Source organism: Physeter macrocephalus, chromosome 14 (assembly GCF_002837175.3).
Source record: "Physeter macrocephalus isolate SW-GA chromosome 14, ASM283717v5, whole genome shotgun sequence".
NCBI classification, from domain to species: Eukaryota; Metazoa; Chordata; class Mammalia; order Artiodactyla; family Physeteridae; genus Physeter; species Physeter macrocephalus.
This window is the reverse complement of record NC_041227.1, coordinates 101180296-101206926: the sequence shown is the minus strand read 5'-3', so window position 1 is coordinate 101206926 and position 26631 is coordinate 101180296. Positions and strand designations below refer to the sequence as shown.

The 26631-nt window shown below is 35.3% G+C and overlaps 1 protein-coding gene across 15 annotated transcripts in view; it reads right to left on the bottom strand.

Moving 5' to 3' along the window:
* The window catches only part of BCAS3 (BCAS3 microtubule associated cell migration factor), a 576467-nt gene that overhangs the window by 450878 nt on the left and 98958 nt on the right, over positions 1-26631 (bottom strand). The window lies entirely within an intron of this gene.

Sequence of the window (26631 nt, the reverse complement as noted above, 5' to 3'; positions counted from 1 at the left end):
AGGGAGATCACCTCTGTGCTTTGTGACCACGAGAGGGGTGGGATAGGGACGGTGGGAGGGAGGGAGACACAAGAGGGAAGAGATATGGGAACATATGTATATGTATAACTGATTCACTTTGTTGTAAAGGAGAAACTAACACACTATTGTAAAACAGTTATACTCCAATAAAGATGTTAAAAAAATAAAAAATAAAAAAATAAATGAACCATTATGAGGCAAAAAAAAAAAAAAGAATCTATCAGAAACGAGACCTCTTTCTAAAATGTACATAAATACGCATTCTAAATGATAAGATTTAAATTATAAAGACAATGTGTTCCTTCATACTTGAACAGATGAAGAGATCAATGTTTTCACCGTAAGAAAGTAGGAAAAGAAGAGCAAGTTAAATCAAATGAAAGTGGAATGAGGGAATTAATAAAATACAACAAATCAATGAAACAAAACTTGAGTAAGCAAAAGAAAAAAATAAACAAAACTAAACCCAATTCCTTGAAATAGATAATTTGAATATTCCAGTATCTATAAAAGAAACCAAACTCATAATTTAAAACTTCTTACAAAGAAATCCTTAAAAATGGCTTCATTTGTAAATTCTACTAATCATTTAAACAAAAAAGTTTAGATATTCTACACAAACTCTTTTATAAGATAGGAGTCACCAACTTGTCTTATGAGGCCAGTAACACATGATCCCAAAAATAAATACTTCACAAGAAACTACCGATATATTTATATGTCTCATGAATATACATAAAAAATCCTCAACAAAAACATTAACAAGTTGGGACTGCCCTGGTGGCGCAGTGGTTAAGAATCCACCTGCCGATGCAAGGGACACGGGTTTGAGCCCTGGTCCACGAAGATCCCACGTGCCACAGAGCAACTAAGCCCGTGCACCACAGCTACTGAGCCTGCGCTCTAGAGCCCGCGAGCCACAACTACTGAAGCCTGCGCACCTAGAGCCTGTGCTCCGCAACAAGAGAAGCCACCGCAATGAGAAGCTCGTGCACCGCAAGGAAGAATATAGCCCCTGCTCGCGGCAACTAGAGAAAGCCCACGCCCAGCAATAAAGACCCAAAGCAGCCAAAAATAAATAAATAGGAAGCAGATCAGTGGTTGCCAGGGACCAGAAAGGAAGGAAGCTACAGAGTACAAAGTGGCATGATGGGTGCCACTTTTAGGGCGATAGAAATGTTGCCGTGTCTTGATTGTGCTAGGGACTTACACAAGTGCATACAATTGGTGAAAGTGGAGATGGGAGAGAATCTAGTAAAACTTGAACTTCAACCTCTAAAATTGACACAAGGCAAAAATTCTTTTCTTAATGCTCCCAACTAATTAATCCAGTCCTCTGCTGAGAAGCAATGAGTTAATAATGAACGAAATCTAACATTTTGCCAGACCAACTGGGAAGGAAAAAACAGCTTGTCACCTTCAATTAGCAGCTCATTATAGCCACGGTACACTAGAAACTTGAATTCTGATCATTTCACTGGCATCCATACAATGTCACAACTGAGATTCTTCCTGCAGAAAGCCTTCAGTAGAAGTAGACAAAACAAATGCTATGAAGGCTCAGTTTAGAGTTGAATGAACAAGATTTGGTAGATCTAAAAATTCTATTTATATATGGAAAAAACCTCTTATTCAATGCCAAATAGAAAAAGATAATTCTTTTAAAATCAGAGTTTTCAGAAAGTCACACATTCATAAAGGAGTCATGCTATCTGCCAATAACACAGTTGTGTACACGCCTGACATATCCTTTTGTTCTCTATTTTCTCTCTTTTTAAAAGCCCTGACTATTTCCCTGGGACACAGCAAGACAATCTTAATTTTCCTCATGGGTAGGCTGATGAGAAAGCTTTCTATAACATCAGCAGAATGCATGCCCCATAACAGAAAGGACGTGTGTTATTCTAAAATATATAGACAAGAAACAAGCTTTTACTTTGTACACTAGTATACACCAAGCAGTGTCAAAAGCTGTATACAGAAGTCTTCATTAGATTTCTAGAGCTCAAATGGGTTAACATTTTTACAGGTTTGCGCCTGACATTTAAACCTAAAATTGTGACTTCACTTTAAGATAAAACCTAATTAATACTTTAAGGAAAAAAAGTTCACATAGAAATGTAGAGAATCTAATTTAGAATGTAACTGAATCTATTGCAAGCAAAACCAGAGTTGGAAAGAAAAGCAGAAATGACATAATTTGTACTATTAAATAGTTGGTTAAAGGACTCTAAACTGTGCCCAGGCACCACTGCCTTTCCAACACATAAATATCAACAGGGGTAATATAAAGTTATTTAGTACTTTTAATGATAAATACATAATAGAAATGAATGCAAATTCTCCTTAACTGACCTTCCCTTTACCTACGTAATTTGTTTTATAGTGAGGAACCAGGACATATATTGAAAATTTTTGCACTGGAGCAATCTGTTACCTGCTGTACACATAACCTATACATATAAAGGAAGTTATAAAGCTTTTATTAGCAAAGGACTAGTCCTCCCAGAGCCAAAGGTATGGAATTTACACTTCATTTCAGTGAAGAGAGTTGACTACAATTATTTAAAGAGTAAAATTTTTTTAAACTTCCATTACTGAAAATGAAAAGGTTAAATTAAATATAAAACAAAATAGTTAAACTGGATTTCCTAAAAGCAAATCTTGAAACTATAGTATAGAAGATAAACACCAAGAAGAAAACACTAAATGTTTTCATCTAAATACGTTGCCTATTTCATTATTTCTTACTTTCTCTGTAAGCCTTCCCATCACATTTTAAAAAAATTTTTAATATGCTTTATTTTTTAGAGCAGTTTTTGGTTCACAACAAAATTGAGAGGAAGGTACAAAGATTTTCTATATAGCCTCTGCCCCCATTCATGCATAGTCTACCCCATTATCAATGTCCCCTACCAAAGTGGAACATTTGCTACAACCTATAATGACACAATATAATCACCCAAACTCCACAGTTTTCATTATGGTTCACTCTTGGTGTTGTACATTGTATGGGTTTTAGACAAATTTATAACGACATATATCCAACATTACAGTAGCATACAGAATAGTCTCACTGCCCTAAAAATCCTTTGTTCTCTGCCTATGCATCCCTCCTGGCGAACTCTGATCTTCTTACTGTATTGCCTTTTCCAGAATGTTGTTTAGTTGGAATCATACAGTATGTATCCTTTTCAGATTGGCTTCTTTCACTTAGTTATACACTTTTAAAGTTTCCCCCCTTTCTTTTCATGGCTTGATAGCTTTTAGTCCTGAATAGTATTCCATTATCTGGATGTACCACATTTTATTTATCCATTCACCTACTGAAGGATATCTTGATTACTTCCAAATTCTGGCAATTATGGATAAAGCTGATATAAACACCTGTGTGCAGTTTTTTGGGCAGACATAACTCATTTGGGTAAATACTCTGCAGGACAATTGTTTGACTGTAAGGTAAAAGTATGTTTCGTTTTGTACAAAACTGCCAAACTGTCTTCCAAAGTGGTTTTACCATTTTGCATTCCTACCAGAAATTAATGAGAGTTCCTGTTGCTCCACTTTACAGCATCTGATATATTCAGTGTACTGAATTTTGTCCAGGTATGTAGTAGTATGTCCTTGTTGTTTCCCTGATGACATATGATATGGAGCACCTTTTCATATGTTTACTTGACATCTGTATATTGTCTTTGAGGTGAGGTCTTTTGCCCAATTTTTAATCAGGTTGTTCATTTTCTTATTTTTGATTTTTAAGAGCTTTGTGTATTTTGGATAACAGTCCTTTATCAGATATGTTTTGCAAGTGCTTTCTCCCATCCCAGTCTGTGTTTCTGAAGAGCGGGAGTATGTAATTTTAATGGAGTCCAAGTTTTATTCAGAAAATTGAATCTGTATAGGACAAACCTCAGAAAAATCTCCAGAATGAAGAAGAAATAAGAGATGAAATGAAAGACAGCAGATTAAAAGAAATGAATATAGAGATTCAATTTACAAAAATTCATAATCCTGAAGAAATTCTACCTCAAGACTGCAGTATCAGTCTCTACCTGATAGTTTCCAGTCTGCTAGCCTACTCTACTTCTTACCTGCCAGCCCAGTCACATAAGCCAATTCCTTGAAATGAAAATCACATGTGTGTTTCTGTATATGCGTGTGTGTACACTGAATGATATACCAGGGAATCTAGAATACAGCACACATGCCCAGAGCCAATGCCGGCTCAACAAAGAACTGTGAGGACATTAGTCTTGCATCTCTGGCTGAGCTTTTGACTGCACAAGCCAGAGGTAAAGGCTACGGCAGAGCTGTAGATGGTATCACTACACACTCAAAGAACTGTCCCAAACATAGTCTTTACAAAAAGAGTTTGAAAAAGTCAATAAACAGTGTGTGGCTGCAGACCTCAACAAGCAAAACAGCAAACCCTGGGGAGGGGAGGACAATATGATGTTCAGAGTTGCCACATTGTGATATTCAAAATGTCCACCATTCAACAAAAAATCGCAAGGCACACAAAGAAACAGGAAGGTATAGCCCATACAAAGAACAAAAATAAACTGAGAGAAACTGACACCGAAGAACCTATACAAAGAATTTAAATCAACTTGTCTTATATATGCTCAAAGAGCTAAAAGAAATTATAAACAAAGAAATAAGGGAGAAAGATGAATTCACAAATTGAAAATATCAATAAAGATACTGGTTCCTTATGAAAAAGGAACCACATAGAAATAATAGAACAGAACAGTACAATAAATAAAATGAAAAAGGCACTAAAGGTTTCAAAAGCATATCTGAATATCAGAATAGACCAAAGAAAGAATTCACAAACTTGAAAATAAGATGAGTGAAATTACACATCAGAGTAGCAGAATGAAAAAAATGAAAGAAAAAAAAATGAACACAGCTTAAGATTAACAATATAAATCAACTAAACTCAACAAACCTATAGAAGATGCTACCCAATAATGGCAGAATACACATTCTTCTTCTATGTTAGCCACAAAACAAGTCTCACTAAATTTAAAAACAATGAAGACAATCTCTCTAACCAAGCTGGAATGACATTACAAATCAAAAGCAGAAGGAAAACTGGAAATTCATGAATATGTGATATTAAACATAGCATATCAAAAAATCACCATGTCACAAATATGTGGAATTAAATAATAAACTCTTAACAGTCAACATCACATTAACAGAATGAAAGGGGGAAAAACAACATGATCATCTCAACTGATACAGAAAAAGCATCTGCCAAAATTCAACACCCTTTCATGATTAAAAAAAAACACACACACACAGCAACAACAAAAAAACCATACAGGAAACTAGGAACAGAAGGGAATTTCCAAATATGATAAAGGGCATTTGCAAAACACTATACTAAATGACAAAAGACTGTATGTTTTTCCACTAATATCTGAAACAAGTCAAGGATGCCTACAGTCAACACTGTACTGAAAGATCTAACCAAAGCAATTAGTCAAGAAAAAGAAACTGAAAACTTCTAAATTGGAAAAGAAATAAAACTATGTCTATTCACAGACAACATGACGCTATATATAGAAAATTCCAAAGAATTCATAAAATAGTACTAGAACTGATAAATTCAGGAAAATTTCAGGGTACAAGATCAACATACATAAACCAGCAATTATCAATCCAAAATAAAAAGTTAAGAAAGCAGTTCTAGTTACAATAGCAATGCAATCTCTATCAACATTCCAATGGCTTTTGCAGAAGTGAAAAGCCAACCTAAAAACAAATGAAGTTGCAAGAGGTCCCAAATAAAAAAGAACAAATTGGAGGACTCACATTACCTGATTTCAAAGATGACAACAAAGCTACATTAATCAAAACACTGTGTTACTGACATCAGACATATAAACCAATGGAATAAAATTCAGAGTCCAGAAATAAACTCATACATCTATGATCAATTAATTTTTGAAAAAGGTACCAAGTATCTTCAATAAATGGTGCTGGGAAAACTGAAGTCCACATGCAAAAAAGCTGGACTACTATCTTAAATCAATATAAAAATTAACTCAAAATGTATTAAAGACCTAAATATAAGAGCTAAAACTATACAAGAAGAAAATATAGGGGTAAATCTTCATGATCTTGGATTTGACAATATTTTCAGATGTGACACCAAAAGCACAAGCAACAAAAGAAAAAAAAATTATATTACATCAATATTTAAAACTGTTGTGTATCAAAGGGCATTATTTTTAAAAGTTAAAAGACAATCAGGGCTTCCCTGGTGGCGCAGTGGTTGCGCGTCCGCCTGCCGATGCAGGGGAACCGGGTTCGCGCCCCTGTCTGGGAGGATCCCACGTGCCGCGGAGCGGCTGGGCCCGTGAGCCATGGCCGCTGAGCCTGCGCGTCCGGAGCCTGTGCTCCGCAACGGGAGAGGCCACAGCAGAGGGAGGCCCGCATACCACAAAAAAAAAAAAAAAAAAAAAGACAATCAAAAATAGAAAATATTTGTAAATCATATATCAGATAAGGGTCTAGTATCCAGAGTATATTGAGAACTCTTACTATTCAACATCTAGAAGATAAACAACCCAATTACAAAATGAGCACAGGATGTGAATAGACATTTCTCCAAAGAAGATATATGGATGGCCAACAAGTATATGAAAAGATTATCAAAATCATTGATCGGTGGTGAAATGCAAATCAAAACCACGGTGAGATACTACTTCACACCCACTAGGTTGGTTATAACCAAACAATTGAAAAGGAGCAGGTATTTGCAAGGATATAGAAAAAGTAAAACCCTGATCCGTTACTGGTGGGAAAGTAAAATAGTGCAGCTGCTGTGAAAAACAGTCTGGCGGTTCCTCAAAAAGCTAAAGATAGAATTACCATATGATCCAGCAATTCCACTCCTAGATGTATACCAAGAAATGAAAGCATATGTCGACAGAAAAACATGTACATGAACATTCATATCAGCGTTATTCATAATAACCACAAAGTGGAAACAACTGTATGTCCTTTTAAATGATGAATGCATAAACAAACTGTAGTATACACATACAATGTAATATTATTTTGCCTTAAAAAGAAAGAAGTTTCAACTATATGACGTTCTGGAAAGGCAAATCTATGGAGACAGTAAAAAGATGTACTACTACTTCAATAATATTCAGTTGCCTTTTCACTTATTTGAATATTAAATTTCAGCAATGTATCTAGTCATGATTTACTGCTTACTCATTCAATCTATCAAATTAATTTCTTTCCTTTAAGTACTATATAGACAATTATGTTAAACCAATACATTTTTAAATAAATTTTTACTATTATAAACTATTCTGAAACAAATCTGAGTGGGCTTCCATTTCTCACGTTCTTCTGTAACACGTTAAAATTGTTGATATCCTTTTATTAAGCCAACATAGTTTTATTAGGACAAACAGAGAGTCTCCAAATAATAAAACTTTTAAAATGCTAAGCATTAAGTACTTTTAACCGAAAAGTTATTTTAATTTTCATTAGTTATACCAGTAATTTGTTCTTTTTTTCTTTTTTTTCCAGTAAGCGGGCCTCTCACTGTTGTGGCCTCTCCCGTTGCAGAGCACAGGCTCCGGACGCGCAGGCTCAGCGTCCATGGCTCACGGGCCCAGCCGCTCCGCGGCATGTGGGATCTTTCCGGACTGGGGCATGAACCCGTGTCCCCTGCATCGGCAGGCAGACTCTCAACCACTGCGCCACCAGGGAAGCCCCAGTAATTTGTTCTTAATTGGGGTTACACAGTGAAAAGATTTGACCAAAAATACATAACCACATAATTTGGTTGAGTGACTGTCAGAACTCTCAATCCATGACTTCAGTTAGTTTTATATACAGATAATACTATACATGTTGTAAACACTGGGAACTATTCCGACAGTGTGTTTCAGATCCAACAATTACTATTTAAGGGAAAAGTCAGCAATACAGTGAGACCTAATCAAATGAACCAATAACTGGAGCAAGGAGCATGAAATGGTCAAAGAATAGGAATTAAAAAAGATCTGTAGGTATGTGCAGTTAAGTATTCCTATTGAAGTACATCTTTCCATAGAAGATTCAATAATCCCTTTTCTAATGTCAAATGCTAGGTTATTAGCATGTAGAAAATGAGGAATGACCTAGGTATCCTGGGCTTTTTGTGAAGACTTAGAATAATGGAAGAATGATGATGGTGACCTTACACTTTATCTTTGAAATTTAAACACTGATTGAAAATGTTGTATTAGATAGGTGCAAACTATCTTTTATGCCTGATAGAAAACAAGAATCACAAATAATATATATTAATCCCCTAAACTTATTATAACTTTCTATCACAGAGTCACAGAGTCTACTTTTAATTTTTATATTTTCTTAATATTCATATATTTTATTAGAATCATAGCCATTTCTTACCCTGGACAATGTTTTCAAAATAGTTTTTTGGGGGACTTTCCTGGTGGCACAGTGGTTAAGAATCCGCCTGCCAATGCAGGGGACACGGGTTTGATCCCTGGTCCAGAAGATCCCATATGCCACGGGGCAACTAAGCCCGTGCACCACAACTACTGAGCCTGTGCTCTAAAGCCCATGTGCCACAACTACTGAGCCTGTGCACCACAACTACTGAAGCCCACGAGCCTAGAGTCCATGCTCCGCAACAAGAGAAGCCACCACAGTGAGAAGCCCCTGCACCACAGCAAAGGCTAGCCCCCGATCACCACAACTAGAGAGAGCCTGCACGCAGCAACGAAGACCCAACACAGCCATAAATAAATAAATAAATAGGAAAAAAAAGGTTTTTTGTAATGCAATGCAATAAGCATCACGTTAAAGCAATGTGAGATAAGGCTTTTATGACTTGAAAATTCTAAACACTAATAACATTTTCCTTTACAAAGACTTTTATTATTTTTATTCATGATATTTAACAGATTGAACCAAAATTAGGAAAAGCGGAACAAAGTATTTGAGAAAGTGACATTTTCCAAGAATGTGCATGTATAAGTGAAACACAAAATAGCAAAGACATCTTAAATCTACCACAAATTGCAAGAAGCATGGAAACACTTATTTTTAAATGGGAAAAAGCTGCACAACCTTCAACATGTGTTACTGAAGCTAATCCTTTAAATATAAGAGGAAACTTTTTGATAGTATTACATTATTTGTATTCTTATCCAGCTGCTAAAGAACAAAAGCCAGTTGGTGGCGTTTTTTTATTAAGTAATTAAAAAGAAAAAGTCAAGAAAATGGAAACAACCATATTAAAGACTAAATTTGTGATTAGCCTAGTTAATAATAACATTTTTCTTTTGCAAAGTTCAGAATAAACACTGGGTATTTAAACCTTCCAACACCACTACAAGTTGAGAGAGTGGTACTAACAATGCTTTTACATGGGGAGGTAACCAGGCAAGAAGAAGTAAAGTCTCCACATGAAAACAGGAGGTAATGTAAAATTGAGGTTGGAATCAGGTGTTCTTCAATAGGGTCATATACTACATAAGAAGCAAAGAGGTAATACACTGTATTTTTTTATGTAAGATTCTATTATTTGCAATTAAATAAGAAGATGAGTTAGAAATATTCTACCTTCAAGGAGATTTCAAAAAATATTAGTTATTTTTTAAGGATAGAGAATAAAGTTATAATACAAGTATGTTTAATATACCACAGTGAAAAACAAATGCAATGGAATTCAAATTATGGAAGAGATGTTACAGGGAACAAAAAAAGTCTGCAGGTTAGTTCATACATCCATATATAAACAATATAAACATTATATAGTTTATACATTTATGATACTGTTTTTCATTTATGCCTAAATGACCTTTGTCCACTAAAAACTATTCCTAAATACAATACTTAAAATTTTGTTTAAGGGGCTTCCCTGGTGGCTCAGTGGTTAAGAATCCGCTTGCCAATGCAGGGGACACGGGTTCGAACCCTGATCCGGGAAGATCCCACATGCCACGGAGCAACTAAGCCCGTGCACCACAACTACTGAAGCCCGCACACCTAGAGCCCATGCTCCCAACAAGAGAAGCCACCACAATGAGAAGCCTGCCCACCACATCAAAGAGTAGCCCCCGCTCACCACAACCAGAGAAAAGCCCACGTGCAGCAACGAAGACCCAATGCAGCCAAAAATAAAATAAAATACAATAAATAAATTTATTAAAAAATAAATTTTGTTTAAGAAAAATTTTCAAAAACTTTAGGGTACGGTAGAGATCAGCAAACTATATCCCAAATCCAACACCAACTGCCAGTTTCACTGGAATATAGCCACACCCACTTATTTCTTTTCTATGGTTGAGTTGAGTAGTTGCCACAGAGACCATATAGTCTGCTGAGCATTTCGTACATGGCAAAAACAAAACAAAACAAAAAAACACCTTTACGTGTTGAGGAAAGTACAAAAGTAATTCAACGGAGGAAGGATAATATCTTGAAAAAATGATGAAGTAGCAAAGAATAGGGAAAAACCATGACCTAAACCTGATACATTATACAAAAAATAACACAAAGGGGATCATAAATTTAAATATAAATGTAGGGATGTCCCTGATGGTCCAGTGGTTAAGAATCCGCCTTCCAACGCAGGGGAAATGGGTACGATCCCTGGTCGGGGAACTAAGATCCCACATGCCGTGGGGCAACTAAGCCCACGCATCACAACTAGAGAGCCCACATTCCGCAACTACTGAGCCCATGTGCCACAACTAGAGAGAAGCCTGCATGCTGCAACGAAGAGCCTGTGTGCCAAACTAAGACCCGACACAGCCAAATTAATTAATTAATTAATTTAAAGGGTGGGGGGACACCTTTACTGACCCCTGAAATATAGTTCTCCATTTCTAGTGTAACTGGGTTGCCTTCCACTGTCTTTCTCAGGGGTCTTTCAAGTATGTGCATCGGTTGAGGGGGATATGAGGTGAGCCTGAGTTCCTGAAATATAGGAACTCTACAATAATATATCTTGGGATTAAACATTCTGATGTTTGACATTTCCTCCATTGCATTACTTTGCTTCTCTTATTTGGGAAATATGCAAATGTTCTAATTTTCTTCCCATTTTGCTCAAGCTCTCATTTTATCCAGTTTTCTGTCTAGTCTTCCTTCTCCACCTTCTAATTTCTTTGTCAGTTCTATGATGAATTTGTGGAGCTATTTCCTTCTGTTTCTTCCCATAGGTCATGTCTCTCATATTATCTCACCCTGTCTTCCCTAAGTTCTTGTATGTCTGTTTTGTACTCTTTCTTTATAGAAATAATTGTGAAATATCTATTTACAATTATGAACTACTCCATGGCAATATTATTCTACTGATTGGTCTTTACTTACCAATAACTTTTCACTAAGTTATTTTCCATTTGTCCATTTCATGTAAGCTTTCAAAGAGAAAGGTGATCCTGATATTGCTTACTATCTTTAATGACCATAAGATCTGTAGTAATGCCCTTTCATTCACTCTTAATATTGGTAATTTGTGTGGTTTTCAATCAGTCGTACTAATGATGTTTTCAAAGAACTAGTTTTTGACTTAACTGATTTTCTCTGTTGTTTGTCCATTTCCTTTCATTAATTTCCATTTATTTTCTTCCTTTTACTTATTTTAGGTAAACTTGCTCCTCTTTTTTAGATGCTTAAGGTGAAAGGTTTTAGACCTTCCTTCTTCCAAACATGAGCATTTAGCGCTATAAATATCCCCCATCTCTGCTTTAGTTACATTCCATTTTTCATATGCTGTGTTTTTTCAGTCTTTCAATTCAAAATCTGCTCTATTTTCTCTTGATCTCTGCTTGATCCATTGTTTAATTTCCAAACATTGTACAGGTTTTACAGAGAGATGTTTATTACTGAATTCTAACTTAACTGCACTGTGGTTATAAAACATACTCCGTTTTTGAGACTTGCTTTATCACCCAGCATACGGTCAGTCTTGGTCAATGCTGTATGTACAGTATGTGGATATAGTATTCTATAAATATCAGGTGAGTCACAATGATGTTGTAGTTGATGTCTTCTATATCCTGACTGATTTCCTATCTCCTAGTTGCATCATTTACTAAAAGAGGATTGCTCATCTCTAACTTTAATTGTTGATTTCTCTATTTTCCTTTCAGCTGTAACAGTGCTTCATGTATTTTTTAAATTCATATTTTTTCAACATATTTGAATAGTCATTTTTTAAAAGATTGAACATATTCAAGGAAGAACAAATGTCTGCCAGTCATCTCCCCTAAAGAAATAAATATTAAATAATAAAATACTCATTACATATGAGTAGGTATTTTTATAATATATAAGTATGGTTATCTAAGGCAATTCCAAATAAATTGGATTAAAGTTCCAGTGAAGTAGGAAGTATGGTACTCTGCTGGAAATAAAAGAGCTTTAAACAAAGTTATGAATGTTTGGAACAGCTAATCTGTCATCTTCTACTCCATCTATTTATTAAATATATATGCCTTCTAATATGAGTTTTACCATCCAAATCTAAATAGTTCAACTATTCTGACTTCTGCTAAGAAAAGTAAAATTTTCACTAGATAAAAGGTCAAAGTGCAATCGTTCAAGAATAGAGCAAAATCTTCTGAATCTCCAAAAGATGAGATGATCAAGTCTCATTTCCCAATAACACAAAGGACAAGTTTGTCAACCTGTCAAACATCTCTTCAAAATTCAAAATCTAAGGATCTACCTCCCCCCAAAATAAATATCAATAAGAATTAGAACATTTTAAAACCTCGCAACTGGTTTTAACTAGACTAATGAGGTACAAGTGAAATATAATCTAATTACCATTCTACATAACATGATCTAACACGAAGTAGCATATATCTATGCTGAGGTTACAAAAACCTAAAACCCTAAAATATAGGCAACATTTTATTTCAAACTCTAAAAATAATACAACACAATTCATAATTATATACATGTGAGATATTTATAAGTAACCATGAACCACATTAATAAATTCCAACTAGTCCAAGGACAATAACATTAAAAAACATACAATGAGTTTATTCTAACAAATAAGGAAAAGAACTGCCCACTAATCCTGCGAGAATATTTCCCGGGATTTTTAAAAATCATTTGGAGATATTAAAACATTCTTAAAGAAGGAATGCAAACAAAGGTACTAAACAAATCTAGTAATGTCATCTACACATTCCACAAACTTACACGCCCTTTCAATCAAAAGAACTAGAAGCTTCCAGAGGGCAGAGACTACACCATGTTTATTGTTGTAATACGCTGATCATAACATTATTTGTTAAAAGAATCTATTAAAAATTAAGAAAAGAAATGATGTTAACTACTTGTTATCAATTAACAACTCTCTATGATACGATAATGGTGTATACATGTTTGTCTAAAACCACAGAATGTATGTTTGTCCAAATAAATATACACATATAAATAAGTATATGTTTGTCCAAAACCATAAAATGTACAATACAAGACTGAATGAACTGAAGAGAGAGATACTTGGCAAAATTCCATTTATCAAGTAAAGATATGAAAATGTTTGACATTCTACCTTTTTTATTTTTTTTGACATTCTACCTTTTGAATCTCACTTATCTAATAATAAGTCCCACGACTGTGGCTGCTCTATAATTTTGATTATTGTGCATTTGATAAATACCCGCCATTGTTATAAAGACACTATATGTATTATTTCATTTAACCCTTATGTGATCTGTTTACAGAGGAAAGCTTTTCATTAAGCATTTTCAGCAATGGAATATCATAGGAAAATGTTTCTATCAACAGCAAGGGCTTCAAATATTGAATATTTAATATTTTAAATTGCTGATTTCATTTACTAATTGATTAGGAAAATGATTTATAGACATAGAAGACAGAGACAGAAAACACAAAAAACGAAGATTGAAAGCTGTAGAATTGCCTTCACTAGCATCACGTTTCCAAAAAATCAAAAAGAAAACAAATAAATCTGCCTCTGCTATTCACAAAGTACATATTATAATTAGCCATAATTACAGTACAACTGTTACACTGTATTCTTTGAAATTAATAATTCAGGATACTAAAATGTTACTTTGGGATTGGGGGAGGGAAAGATTGGGAGTTTGGGATTAGCAGATGCAAACTGTTCTATTTGGATGGATAAACAAGGTCCTACTATAGAGCACAGGGAACTAGATTCAATATCCTGTGATAAATCATGATGAGAAAGAAATATGTATAACTGAGTAAGTTTGCTGTACAGCAGAAATTAACACAACATTGTAAATCACTACACTTCAATAAAATTTTTAAAAAATAAAATCTTACTTTGTAATTCCCAATGTAAAAGAAAATCGGTTTTTCTTGATAATAGCAGAAAATTAATAAACTGTTCACTATTTTATAATTTTTGAAGATATATGAATTTAGGGAGTCTACATTCTACTACAACCTGTTTTTTCCTTTTCGTGGACAACATATTCCCCCATTAGGGAAACCACTGGCAGAGGGATACCGAAAAACAGAGGCAAAAAAGTTAAGTTAAAAATTAAAATTTTACTTAATGGTTAAGAAATGGATCATAAATACAGTTCCCTAAAAAAGAAAAGGAAGTTAATTTTGAGTCATGATATTATAAAGAAACTTTGAAAACTAAAATAATATACTAAGAAAAATTTGTGTATTCTTTAAGGCAGAAGCAATAACACTCCAAACAAAACAAAGCAAAATCTTGCTTGAATTTATTTCCCTAGAAAGCAAGCTAATTTGTGAAATGCTTATCGGTCATGATTAACAAAGTATATACAGAATCATTTGCATATTAACAGATAAATATAACCATAGTTTAACTGAAAAACACGGGATACTGGAAATGAGAGCACTAAGTCTGGTTCAATTCACGAAAAAGATGTTAATTATACCAACTTCTTCCAAGCAAGCATAGGCACCAAATATGCTCTACTGCATAAAAGCATACCTGGTTTTATTATTCCAGTGTTACCCTAAAACTTTACCTATGTGCATGAAGTTTGCGTATGAAATCAATACAAACCAACGTATTAAACATGTCAAAGAAGCCAACAGATCATTGCAGAATTTGAGACACACTGAGAAATGTAAACAAGCTAAAGCTAATAGATTATATGCAATCTATTTCTCAAAATCAAGGAATACCAAAACTTACCAAAAGATATTTTAGAAAAGGATATGTGTAAAAACTTATTACTTCTGATATTTCCCTTCTTCATACTTAAAATGATGACAGAAAATTTGAGCCCTTGCTTTTATATATTTTTTAGAAGGTGCCTATATTGTTCTAAATCAATTCTTCTAATTTGACTTACTAAAGCACAAGAAAATCATTATTTGTACACTGTAGAGTATGTTTGTCTGAAATTTGTGAGGAATATTTACATTCCATAATACCTGATAAAGCCACATGATTGTCCTTTCTTTTTCCTGTGGTATCAGGTTTAGAAAAAAAAAGCAGATGACACTTTAAATACTTATAATAATATGCAAGGTTATTTTACAGTGAAGTATAAACTGAACTGCAACAACTCCAAATGCCATACAGATATGGTTAAAACTTAAAAGTCATTTTCCAGTTTGAACAGTATCATTACTATGAAAGATTACTTTTCTTAGTAGTTAAAACAAAAACGTTTTTCTAATTTGACTGCTCTTATAAAGGTAGGTGGAATGGGGGGGGGTGGAATCCAGAGGAATCAAACAACAAACAAAAGTTGTGAAATACACATATTACATCCAAAGTGACTAATTATAATTCTGAAACAATATGTTAGAAGTGAAATGTATAACTGCCTTCCACTAATTAAAAAGGCTTTATAAAAATATATAGGGGAAGAAAGTGAAAATAAATTATTTGTAACATAATTTTGAAACGTTGGTAATTCAAAGAAATAATCCTCATTCACAATTCACAGATAAAACTACTGTATGAACGGTCACAGATGCAGATATACAAAATGCAAAATACTAAGGTTATATTGGAGCAATTTGTAACCACAGCTTAACCACAGTAAGATGTGACTTTTTGATCCAACCTTGTAAGAAATTTTAGATTTCATTATGAGGAATAAAAATTCTCTTTCTTGCCCAGGATCAAGAAAACTAACAACATACTAATTAAAGCTAACTATTCAATACCTAAATAAAAGATTGCCTAAATAAATTTCTTCCCAAGTGAAACCATGAGTATATCTGCCTTACAAAACAATAGTGCAATTAATGTTTTTCAAGAATTATATAAAACGTATTTAAGAAGATTAGTAAAGGGCTGGAACTGGAGATACAAGTTAGTACAGACATTCATATGACACAAGGGCAGACTAATTGAAATTCAGATTGTTTTAGAATACATAAAATGCAAGGTCAAAGTATTTATCCTATATATAGTATAGAAACACTAACTTTAAAAGAAAAGGATGAAAAGCAGGTGGTGACAGATGAATGGAAAGAAGTTTCAGAGAAATTAAAGGGAAATGTCTCTAAGGTTCTGGTCCCTGTGGGATGGAGAGCTAAAAATGGAAACTGGAAATTCCCATTTCAACTTCCAGGATTAAGCAGTTTAATAGTTATCAGTCTGACGCTCCTAAAGTGGTTAGGCTTTATTTTGAAAAGCATACTTTAAGATCTAAATTCTCCTCAGAAATGGGCAGAATGTTTCTTCTCCCTCATCAAAAATAACTTCTTTACATTTTGAACCTAGATTTTTAAATAAAGGAGAGACTTAAAAAAAAAAAAAAAGAAAAGAAAAGCATATCTCAGGCAAGGCTCAGTTCACTGGATCTATGTCACATTGATTTATAACAGTTATTTCTTAGGGGAAAAAAAGCACACACAGATGCAAACAATTACTCTATTTTTGTAGGCAACAAGTGAGGTGGGTGGTAACTGAGAAATTTTTTTAAAATCCTGTCACAACATTCTGCTTTTTCTTAAGAAACCCTCCTCACACAACAAACGTTTGCCACATCAGAGAATTTCCAGGGCCCGAAGCACCACTTTGATTCCAGACCGCTGCAGGCATTAGCAGGAGGTAATTAGGGTAAAAAGTTCAGCCACAGTTCCATGTCTAGAGTCCTGCCAGAAATAAATTTCCTCTCTGTTCACTGGTTTCTACTGTACCCTCCCTAAGAATCATATTGAAAACACATTTATCTTTGTGGAGTTTGTTCCTCTTCTAATTAACGTTATGGCGTTTACAGTGTTTAATAATTTAAAACGTCCCCCATCGAGGCAGTTTTGTCTTTAACAGTGGAGGGGTGCATTATCACTTTTCCTATACTGCTGCTTCATTTGACAAGTGACTCACAGAAGTATGCAGTGCAGCTGTTTTCATCAAGCTCTCTGGTCATCATAAACTTTACTTTTATTTCCTTGTTCGAAAAAGGTGCATAGACGACACTGACAAACAGATGCATTCAGTATGTGTTTGCTGAAATTTTTCAGGGAAATGAAGACTAACAAGTAAACAGAGTTAGAATAAAATAGGAAATGTTACTTTAACACATACAAATTTATTATATTTCATTATTTCCACAGAGCTAAATACAAACTGTATATTTAAATGTGATAAAACCTAAATATACATGTTTAAGCCCTTAAAAGTTTTTTTTAAAAACTCCAAAGGGACACTCAAAATATTGTCTCTTGTTCATTCCTCTCCACAAGCACATTTACCCACCCCACATCAGGAGGCTCTAATTAATATGCCAGTTATTGTATAATAACTGTTTTAACCTTCCTTGGATATTGTGTTTGAAAAACAAGATGTTAGTAAAATTACTTGAATGCCAAGAAAAAAGACTCGTTATACCAAAAGTAACTGACAAAGAACAAAATCAGTTAACATTAAGATATAACACACTCAAAAGACTAAAAAACAAAAACAAAATCTTGCTTCTAGGATATTACACTGGTTGTGACAACCACCTTGAGGCCAGGAAATTTAGTTTTAAAATAACAATCTGTTTCTAAACGTAAAACAATAATTCAAGTCATTTGTAATTTTTTTGAAGTTTTTCAGCAGAGTATTAAGTCCAAAGGAGTTTTTGTGTATTGTGCCTCTGTATCCTAAGGTATATTCAGCTTTACAAACTGAAATAAACAAGAAAATTGTGGCCCTCTGTAACATCCTGCACAGAATAAAAAACCAGGATCTTATCGCCTTAAAAAAAAAACACCAAAAAAAACACAACCAATCTCCTCTACCATTGCACTTTCCCACCAAGTAATTATTCAGGACTTCCTATTTGTCCTTTTTCCCCCCTCATGATCTGGATGGCTTCAAGAATTTCTGCCATCTTTGAGGGGAATTTTCCAACTAGACTTATACAACAATATCATGTTTTGTACCATTATAGTTGGATTTACATTTCTCGAACATTAAAAAAAAAAAAGAAGCTATTTAAAGGTATTCTATCCTTGGAATTAAACTAGGAAGAGAGATTGGGATTGACATATATACACTAATATGTATAAAATGGATAACTAATAAGAACCTGCTGTATAGAAAAATAAATAAAATAAAATTCAAAAAAAAAAACTAGGAAAAGAAATTAAGAAATGAAATTATATTTAAATAACTACAAAAGGAGAAAAAGCAAACCTAAGATTTCAAATCCTAATTTTTTAAGGCAGCCTTATAGAACCCACGGTATCATCAACAAAGGATATGATACACAGTTACTATATTGTTCCAATTATATGATAATTCCATACACTGACATTAAAGGTTCACAAAATAGTAAAATCCTGGTTTTCATTACAGGTACATAACAGAATATCATATATAAGTCATACACCACCAAATCAAGCAATTTTCTACATAATATTGAAGCCAAAAGAATACAAATGTTTTTCTCTACAGTGAGTACATATTATGTTTTGTTTAGGGAATACCTGTCTACCTTAAAGTCATGAGGGGGACTTCCCTGGTGGTCCAGAGGTTAAGAATCTGCCTTCCAATGCAGGGAATGCAGGTTTGATCCCTGGTCAGAGAACTAAGATCCCACGTGTCACGGGGCAACTAAGCCCGCAAGCTGCAACTACTGAGCCCGCACTCCACAACTAGAGAGAAGCCTGCGTGCCACAATGAAAGATCCCTGGTTCCACAACTAAGACCCGACGCAGCCAAATAAATAAATAAATAAATAAATAAAATATTTTTAAGTCATGAGGGTATTTTCTTCATCTTCAAAATATTTTGTTTTTTCTCTCTCCTTTAGGTCTACAATACGTCTTAAGTTGAGTTTTGCATGATATGTGACAGGAAACAAGTTTCTTCATTTTCCATATGAATATCCAAATGACCCAGAACCATACATGAATTGCCTTTGTACTGCAGTGCCATTTTTATCATAAAAATATGTGAATCTGTTTCTGGACACCCTACGTATTCCACTAATCTAATGGTCTCTCCTTATGCCAATGCAACCTTGACTACTGCTTTATAAACATCAAGTAGTGTAACCCTACCAACTTTGTTCTTCAAAACTGTCTTGGCTATTCTTGGGCCTCTGTATTGATAACCATATACATTTTGGAGTCAGCTTCATGACCTTGAGGTAAACAGGATATAAAAAGCACTAATCAGGGACTTCCCTGGTGGTACAGTGGTTAAGAATCTGCCTGCCAATGCAGGGGACACGGGTACGATCCCTGGTCCGGGAGGATCCCACATGCCACGGGATCTTCAACGAAGCCTGAGCACCACAACTACTGAGTCTGTGCTCTAGAGCCCATGTGCCACAACTACTGAGGCCACGTGCCACAACTACTGAAGCCCGTGCACCTAGAGCCTGTGCTCCACAACAAGAGAAGCCATCACAATGAGAAGCCTGTGCATCACAACGAAGAGTAGCCCCCGCTCGCCGCAACTAGAGAAAGCCCGCATGCAGCAATGGAGACCCAACGCAGCCATAAATATAAATAAATAAACAAATAAATATTTTTTAAAAGAAAGCACTAATCATAAAAGCATTGATGGGGGCTCATATTAAAACTACTCCAACCAATGAATTAGAAAAGGACATTTAAAACAAAAGAAAAATGGGCTTAAGACTTGGTCATGCACTTCAGAGGATGTTGAAATAGATTAAAATATATATAAAAGTATTTAAATTCATTAGTTGTCAGTAAAATGAAAACAAAAACCACATGAGATACCAATGCATATTCACCAGAATGGCTGAAATGAAGACTATCAATGCCAAATTTTCACACAAAGTACTGCAACTGGAAGCCTTATGAACTGCTGGTAGGAAGGCAACTGGTAGAACCACTTTGGAAAACTGCTTGGTATTATCAAGCAAAGCATAACTTATGGCCTTGCAATTCCACTACTAGGTACATATACCAAACAGAAATGCACACCAAAAAATGTACTCCCATGTATACAAATGTTCATATCAGCACTGTTCACTATAGTCCAAAACAGCAAATTATCCAAATGTCCATCAACACCACATAGCATTGCCTTGTCCAACATTCTCTAACCACCTGCCCTAGTATTTTTTACACATCACTTGCTAACATACTATATAATTTACTTATTTGTTTCTCTCTCCCTGCTAGACAGTCAGCTCAATCAATGCATAGATCTTTGTCTCCTTAGACCCGAATGTCTCAACCTTGGCCCTATGGGCATTTTAGGCTGGAAAATTCTTTGTTGTCAGGAGCTTATCTGCACATTATAGGATGTTTAGCATCATCCTTGACTCTGCCATAACACTAGCACCTCCCAGTCCCCAGATGTGACATCCAAAAATGTCGCCAGGCACTGTCAAGTGTCTCCTGGGGGGTCAAAACCACCTCTCCCATCTCCCTCTCAGCTAAAAGCCACTGCCTTGGATTACTACTGAATTCCCACATACTATGAGAGCTGCTGAAATATAGCAGGTACCCATAAATAATACCAGTAGCTATAAACATTTCTTGAAAGAATATAAAATTCTTTCTTACAACAAAAGGGGGAAAAACATTAAAATAAAGCATTTTTTGAGATACTAGCATAGGTAACCTATAGCAAACATTTTAAAATCATACACACAGGTATGATTTACCCAGTAGCAAACAAGGATTCCTTACATCTCACAGAGGTGTATAGTAATTAATTTCCTGTCAATTAATTAACATACTCTTTGACTATAACATATTTAAGTCTTAGTTAAAGCAAATTACCTTTCTCAATTCCCAATACTTTTGATTCAAGAAAATCATCAAGTAACACAACTAGTGAGATTTAGCAAGATTTTTATTCTGGCTAAATACCCTACAGCTACATCATGAAAATATTTCCCCCCAAAAATTGTGGAGTAATACTTGATTTGGAAACTGACGTGGTTCTTCATAATGAATTCCCTAATTTTCATCATCAATTTTGTCTTTGGGATAGGCACAGCATAACAGTGATCTCTTCTCAAGGCTTATTCACTGTGCACATGCCCTGTTGCACCAGCAGTAGAATAAGCATGCCTGTACGGAATTCCACAAAGTCAGAATCTATACAGATGTTCTTGCCCTTTTGGTTTTCCTTTAATTTGCAAATCTTGTAATCTAAGCCTGAAGTTGACTGAACCAACATTTAAACCAGTATAGCAGTATCAGCCAAAAACTCAATCTGTTTTCTATTTATATGTCAAGACTGCATCCTTTTGGTGGCTGAAAAAAACTGTTGTTTTGAAATGATTACACAGAAAACTGCAACCCCTTTAGCCGTTTTCTGAACTGGTTCTAGAGGGAAAACGTTTCTTTTAGGGGCCTTTAATTTAAGATACAGAGCAGAAGAAAAAACAACTTTGAATTCAAGACTCCCACCTTTTGTTTCTGTTTTTTAAATTTATTTATTTATTTATTTATTTACTGGCTGTGTTGGGTCTTTGTTGCTGCACGCGGGCTTTCTCTACTTGGGGCAAGTGGGGAATACTCTTCGTTGCGGTGCGCGAGCTTCTCATTGCGGTGGCTTCTCTTATTGCGGAGCACGGGCTCTAGGTGGGCGGGCTTCAGTAGTTGTGGCTCGCAGACTCTATAATAGCGCAGGCTCAGTAGTTGTGGCTCACGGGCTTAGTTGCTCTGAGGCATGTGGGATCTTCCCGGACCAGGGCTCGAACCTGTGTCCCCTGCATTGGCAGGCGGATTCTCAGCCACTGCGCCACCAGGGAAGCCCCCACCTTTTGTTTTTAGCTATATAATATAAAGTCATATTAAACTACATGACAGCAAAGTACCTCCCCTCAAAAAGGATCTCAATGATACTCAAAGGGACTTATTACATAGAAATGTGCTTCTTTTACGGAGCACTGGGAGGGGCAGCAGGGGTGCATTATAAAGGGGCATGAGAAAACTATTGTGGGTGGTGGACATGCTCATTATCTTGACTGGAACGATGGTCTCATGGGTGTGCACATACATCAAAATTTATCATACTGTACACTTGAAATATGTGCCATTTGTCATGTTTCAATTATACCTCAATAAAGATATAAATAAATATAACATGGGCTTTCTTGGGGAATATAAACAAATTACCATTTTCCAATGAAAGTAAAGGGCTCCAGTTCATCAGAGACACTATAAATACAGCACTGGGCTAGGGCATGAAGCCAGACAAACCTGTAGCACATATACTGGATAAACTGGGCATAGCCACACTCTTCCAAGAGTCATACAGGCAACACTTCAATTTACCTATACATTTATAGATAAATATATATTATATATATATAGTTCTTCATATATATATACACGAAAAGAAATTCCTAGTAAACAGTGTTCCCTGGATACCCTTCGTATCTTTCTGACCAAATAATATGAGGTGCACCTAATATGGGCTTGACATCGTACTAAATATCTGAAAATATTGTCATATTTAATCCTCACAAGGACCTAGCACGAAGCACCACATTACAAATAAGGAAACTGAGCCTGAGAATTGTTGAATAATTTCACTCTAATAATTCATATCTAGGTCTGTGTGACCCCCAAATCTCTGTTCTTTCCAGGGTTCTATACTTCTACCCATGGATTCAGGAATGTCAATGAACGTTACAGAGTACCTACCTTAGGCTAAATGCATATAGAAAGGAAATTAGAGAACCCAAAATGAAAACCAAATCCATTAAACATAAATATCACTATAGGTAGAGTTTCTTTTAGATTAACACAACAAAAGCTGCCACTGAAGGCCCACCATCATCCAAAATATCATAATGTCAAAATTTCTTTTTAATAAAGGCTTCTTTCTTCAACTCTGCGTTACAGACTACTATTCTCTGGCAATCTTTGCTTTGTCAGATTTTTAGAAATTCCTGTAAAATTTCCTGGCTAATAGCAAAGGGTTGATGAATCTATAGATCTGTACATGTAATAACAAATCATGATAGTTTTCCACACAGAGGTAATCAGAAAGAGTCCAAACGTATACCTCTAGCCAAAAGCAAGGTGAGAGCAACACAGTCCAAAAGAAAGACAAAATAAGCTACACGTGTAATTTTTAATTTTCTAGCAGCCACGTTAAAAAGAAACAAGTGAAACTAATTTTAATATATTTAACTTAATATAGCCACAATATCAGCATTCCATTGGCACCAACCATGTTTCAAGTGTTTAACAGCCAAATCTGCTTAAACAGTACATGAAGAAAATTTCTAGCCAGCTAATAACTTAGGTGTACAGATCCTAAAGAAAAGTGATAACACATATAACACATCCCAAGAAAAGAGACATCATCATTCTCCCAAGTCATTGTAATGACGGGATTTCAATACTTACTTTCTGAATAAAGGTTCAAAAATTGATGTGGATTCATTCCCTAAGAACCTCTACTAAAATCAGGTAGAACCATACAACAAGAATTAGATGTACCTCTTGGAAAACACACCTCTTTGCAACATGGCCAGAGGAAACACATGCAGTAGTTAAATGGCAGGAGAGATGGTCCCGTTTTAATAAAATCTGTGGCTAATTTCTGTTCTCAACAAGTTTTGAATCAGACAGTATAGGAAACAAACCTTTCACAAGTGCTTTTTTCTTCTTTGCTTACCAGCATTCTCTGACACAAAATCTTAAAAAGCTGAACAAGAAATTCTTAGATATGGTGGCAGCACATGATGGCCTATTTTAAGCTTTAAGTTCTTTCCATTTATAACTAATATTTTAAAATATGTATATTAATGGAATATGTATTAAATAGGATAGAATACATAAGGTAGCACCGATATTCACCATTAAATAAAAATATGCCATAATACATTAATAAGAGGTAAAAACAAGCAAGATGCAGATAAGAACAATGCAACTCAAATATCTTTACAAATGTGCTTGTGCATGTATATAAGGCCACCTAACTCTGAATCTCCAAATGTCTTTGAAAAACACCACCTATCAACAAGGAAAGCAAATGAAATCACCCTGAAATCACACTACATCATAACTATGAGAGGGATAAGAGAGAAAAGCCAAGAACTTTAAATAAAATTTACGGGGCGGGGGGGGGCGCCACGGGGGCCGCAGGGATCATGATTCAAAACTGGCAGAGCCTTCTCTGCTGGCTGGCAGCAAAGCGGAGATTACTTGGAAAACAAGGAGAGAATGCAATAGTCCTACTAGTGGTGGGGCATAGATAAAATCACCTAAGATTTACTCCCAGAAGCAAGTGGGTCTCACCCTGAGTAGGGATATGCTACAAAAAGGTCTAAGATCAGTTGGTTCAAAGCCTTGGCTACTAATAAATCAAAAGTAGGAGGATGAGGGTGTGTGCAGGACCAGAGATGTTTGTCAGAGGGAAAGCATCTGAGAGGAATCATATCAGACGTGGGATGTATCTGTGGGAACTTAGCAGTGAAGGAAAAATAGAAGAAATGAGCTGAAAGTAAGGGTATTACAAGAAAACCACAGGAAGGACTGAAGCCATTGCACCAAGGTGCCACTTATTAAAGAAACCCTGTACTTCCCTATACCTACAGAAAAAGACGCACTCCCACTAGGAAACCAGGTAAAGACCCAAATCCCTCCAACCACAACCCTTAACCTCTATAAAAATGATTATTAATACTGCCCCAGAAAAGTCATACTGAGTGTATCATGAAGGGAAAAAAAAAGTAATAGCAACATTCACACAAAACTACCAGAAGAAAAACCAGAATTTCATCTTAATGAAAATATTCCCCCCAAGGCCCACAAAATAGAAAACTATAACCCAAATATGCAAGCCTCACTTAGGGACTTTAATTTGTTCCTAAAAGCTCTGCCACTAAATGAAAAGGCATTAATTGGAAAATCATTTCCATTACTTTTAATGGGAAAAACTGGAATGAGTTCTATCTCAATCCGTAACTTTACAGAGAGAGAAAAATATATTAATTGAATATGACAGTGTGTTTACATGAGAAACACTAATTTGAAAATATAGATTTTCAAATCTATATTTAATTAAAATTTATATTTTAATTAAAAAATAATGAAAGTTTATCACACTAGTCAAAGTAGAAAGACTTTATTATAAGTGGCTGTTGATAAAGAAGGGTGCCAGAGGGTCTTTTCTTTCTTTATTTTTTTTTAACATCTTCATTGGAGTATAATTGCTTTACAATGGTGTGTTAGTTTCTGTGGTATAACAAAGTGAATCAGCTATACGTGTACATATCTCCCCATATTCCCTCCCTCTTGCGTCTCCCTCCCACTCTCCCTATCCCACCCCTCTAGGTGGTCACAAAGCACCAAGCTGATCTCCCTGTGCAATGCAGCTGCTTCCCACTAGCTATCTATTTTATATTTGGTAGTGTATATATGTCCATGCTACTCTCTCACTTCGTCCCAGCTTACCCTTCCCTATTCCCGTGTCCTCAAGTCCATTCGCTACATCTGTGCCTTTATTCCTGTCCTGCCCCTAGGTTCTTCAGACCTTTTTTTTTTTGGATTCCATATATATATGTGTTAGCATATGGTATTTGTTTTTCTCTTTCTGACTTACTTCCCTCTGTGTGACAGACTCTAGGTCCATCCACCTCACAACAAATCACTCAATTTCGTTTCTTTTAATGGCTCAGTAATATTCCATTGTATATATGTGTCACATCTTCTTTATCCATTCATCTGTCAATGGACACTTAGGTTGGTTCCATGTCCTGGCTATTGTAAATAGTGCTGCAATGAACACTGTGGTACATGACCCTTTTTGAATTATGGCTTTCTCAGCGCACATGCCCAGTAGTGGGATTGCTGGGTCCAACGGTAGTTCTATTTTTAGTTATTTAACGAACCTCCATTCTGTTCTCCATACTGAGAAGGTCTCTTCTTGAAAGGCGAATCTACTTTCAGGTGATCTACTTTCAGATGGATATTCAATATCAGAATCTGACATGTTTGACAGGAAGTATCTTTTCCTTGACACTATGACTCTAAAGTTTTTAACAGACAATCTGATCTAGCCATAAAAGAAGGATCTTTTAAAGGAGGCAAGAATATACACTGGAGAAAAGACAGCCTCTTCAATAAGTGGTGCTGGGAAAACAGGACAGCTACATGTAAAAGAATGAAATTAGAACACTCCCTAACACCATACATAAAAATAAACTCAAAATG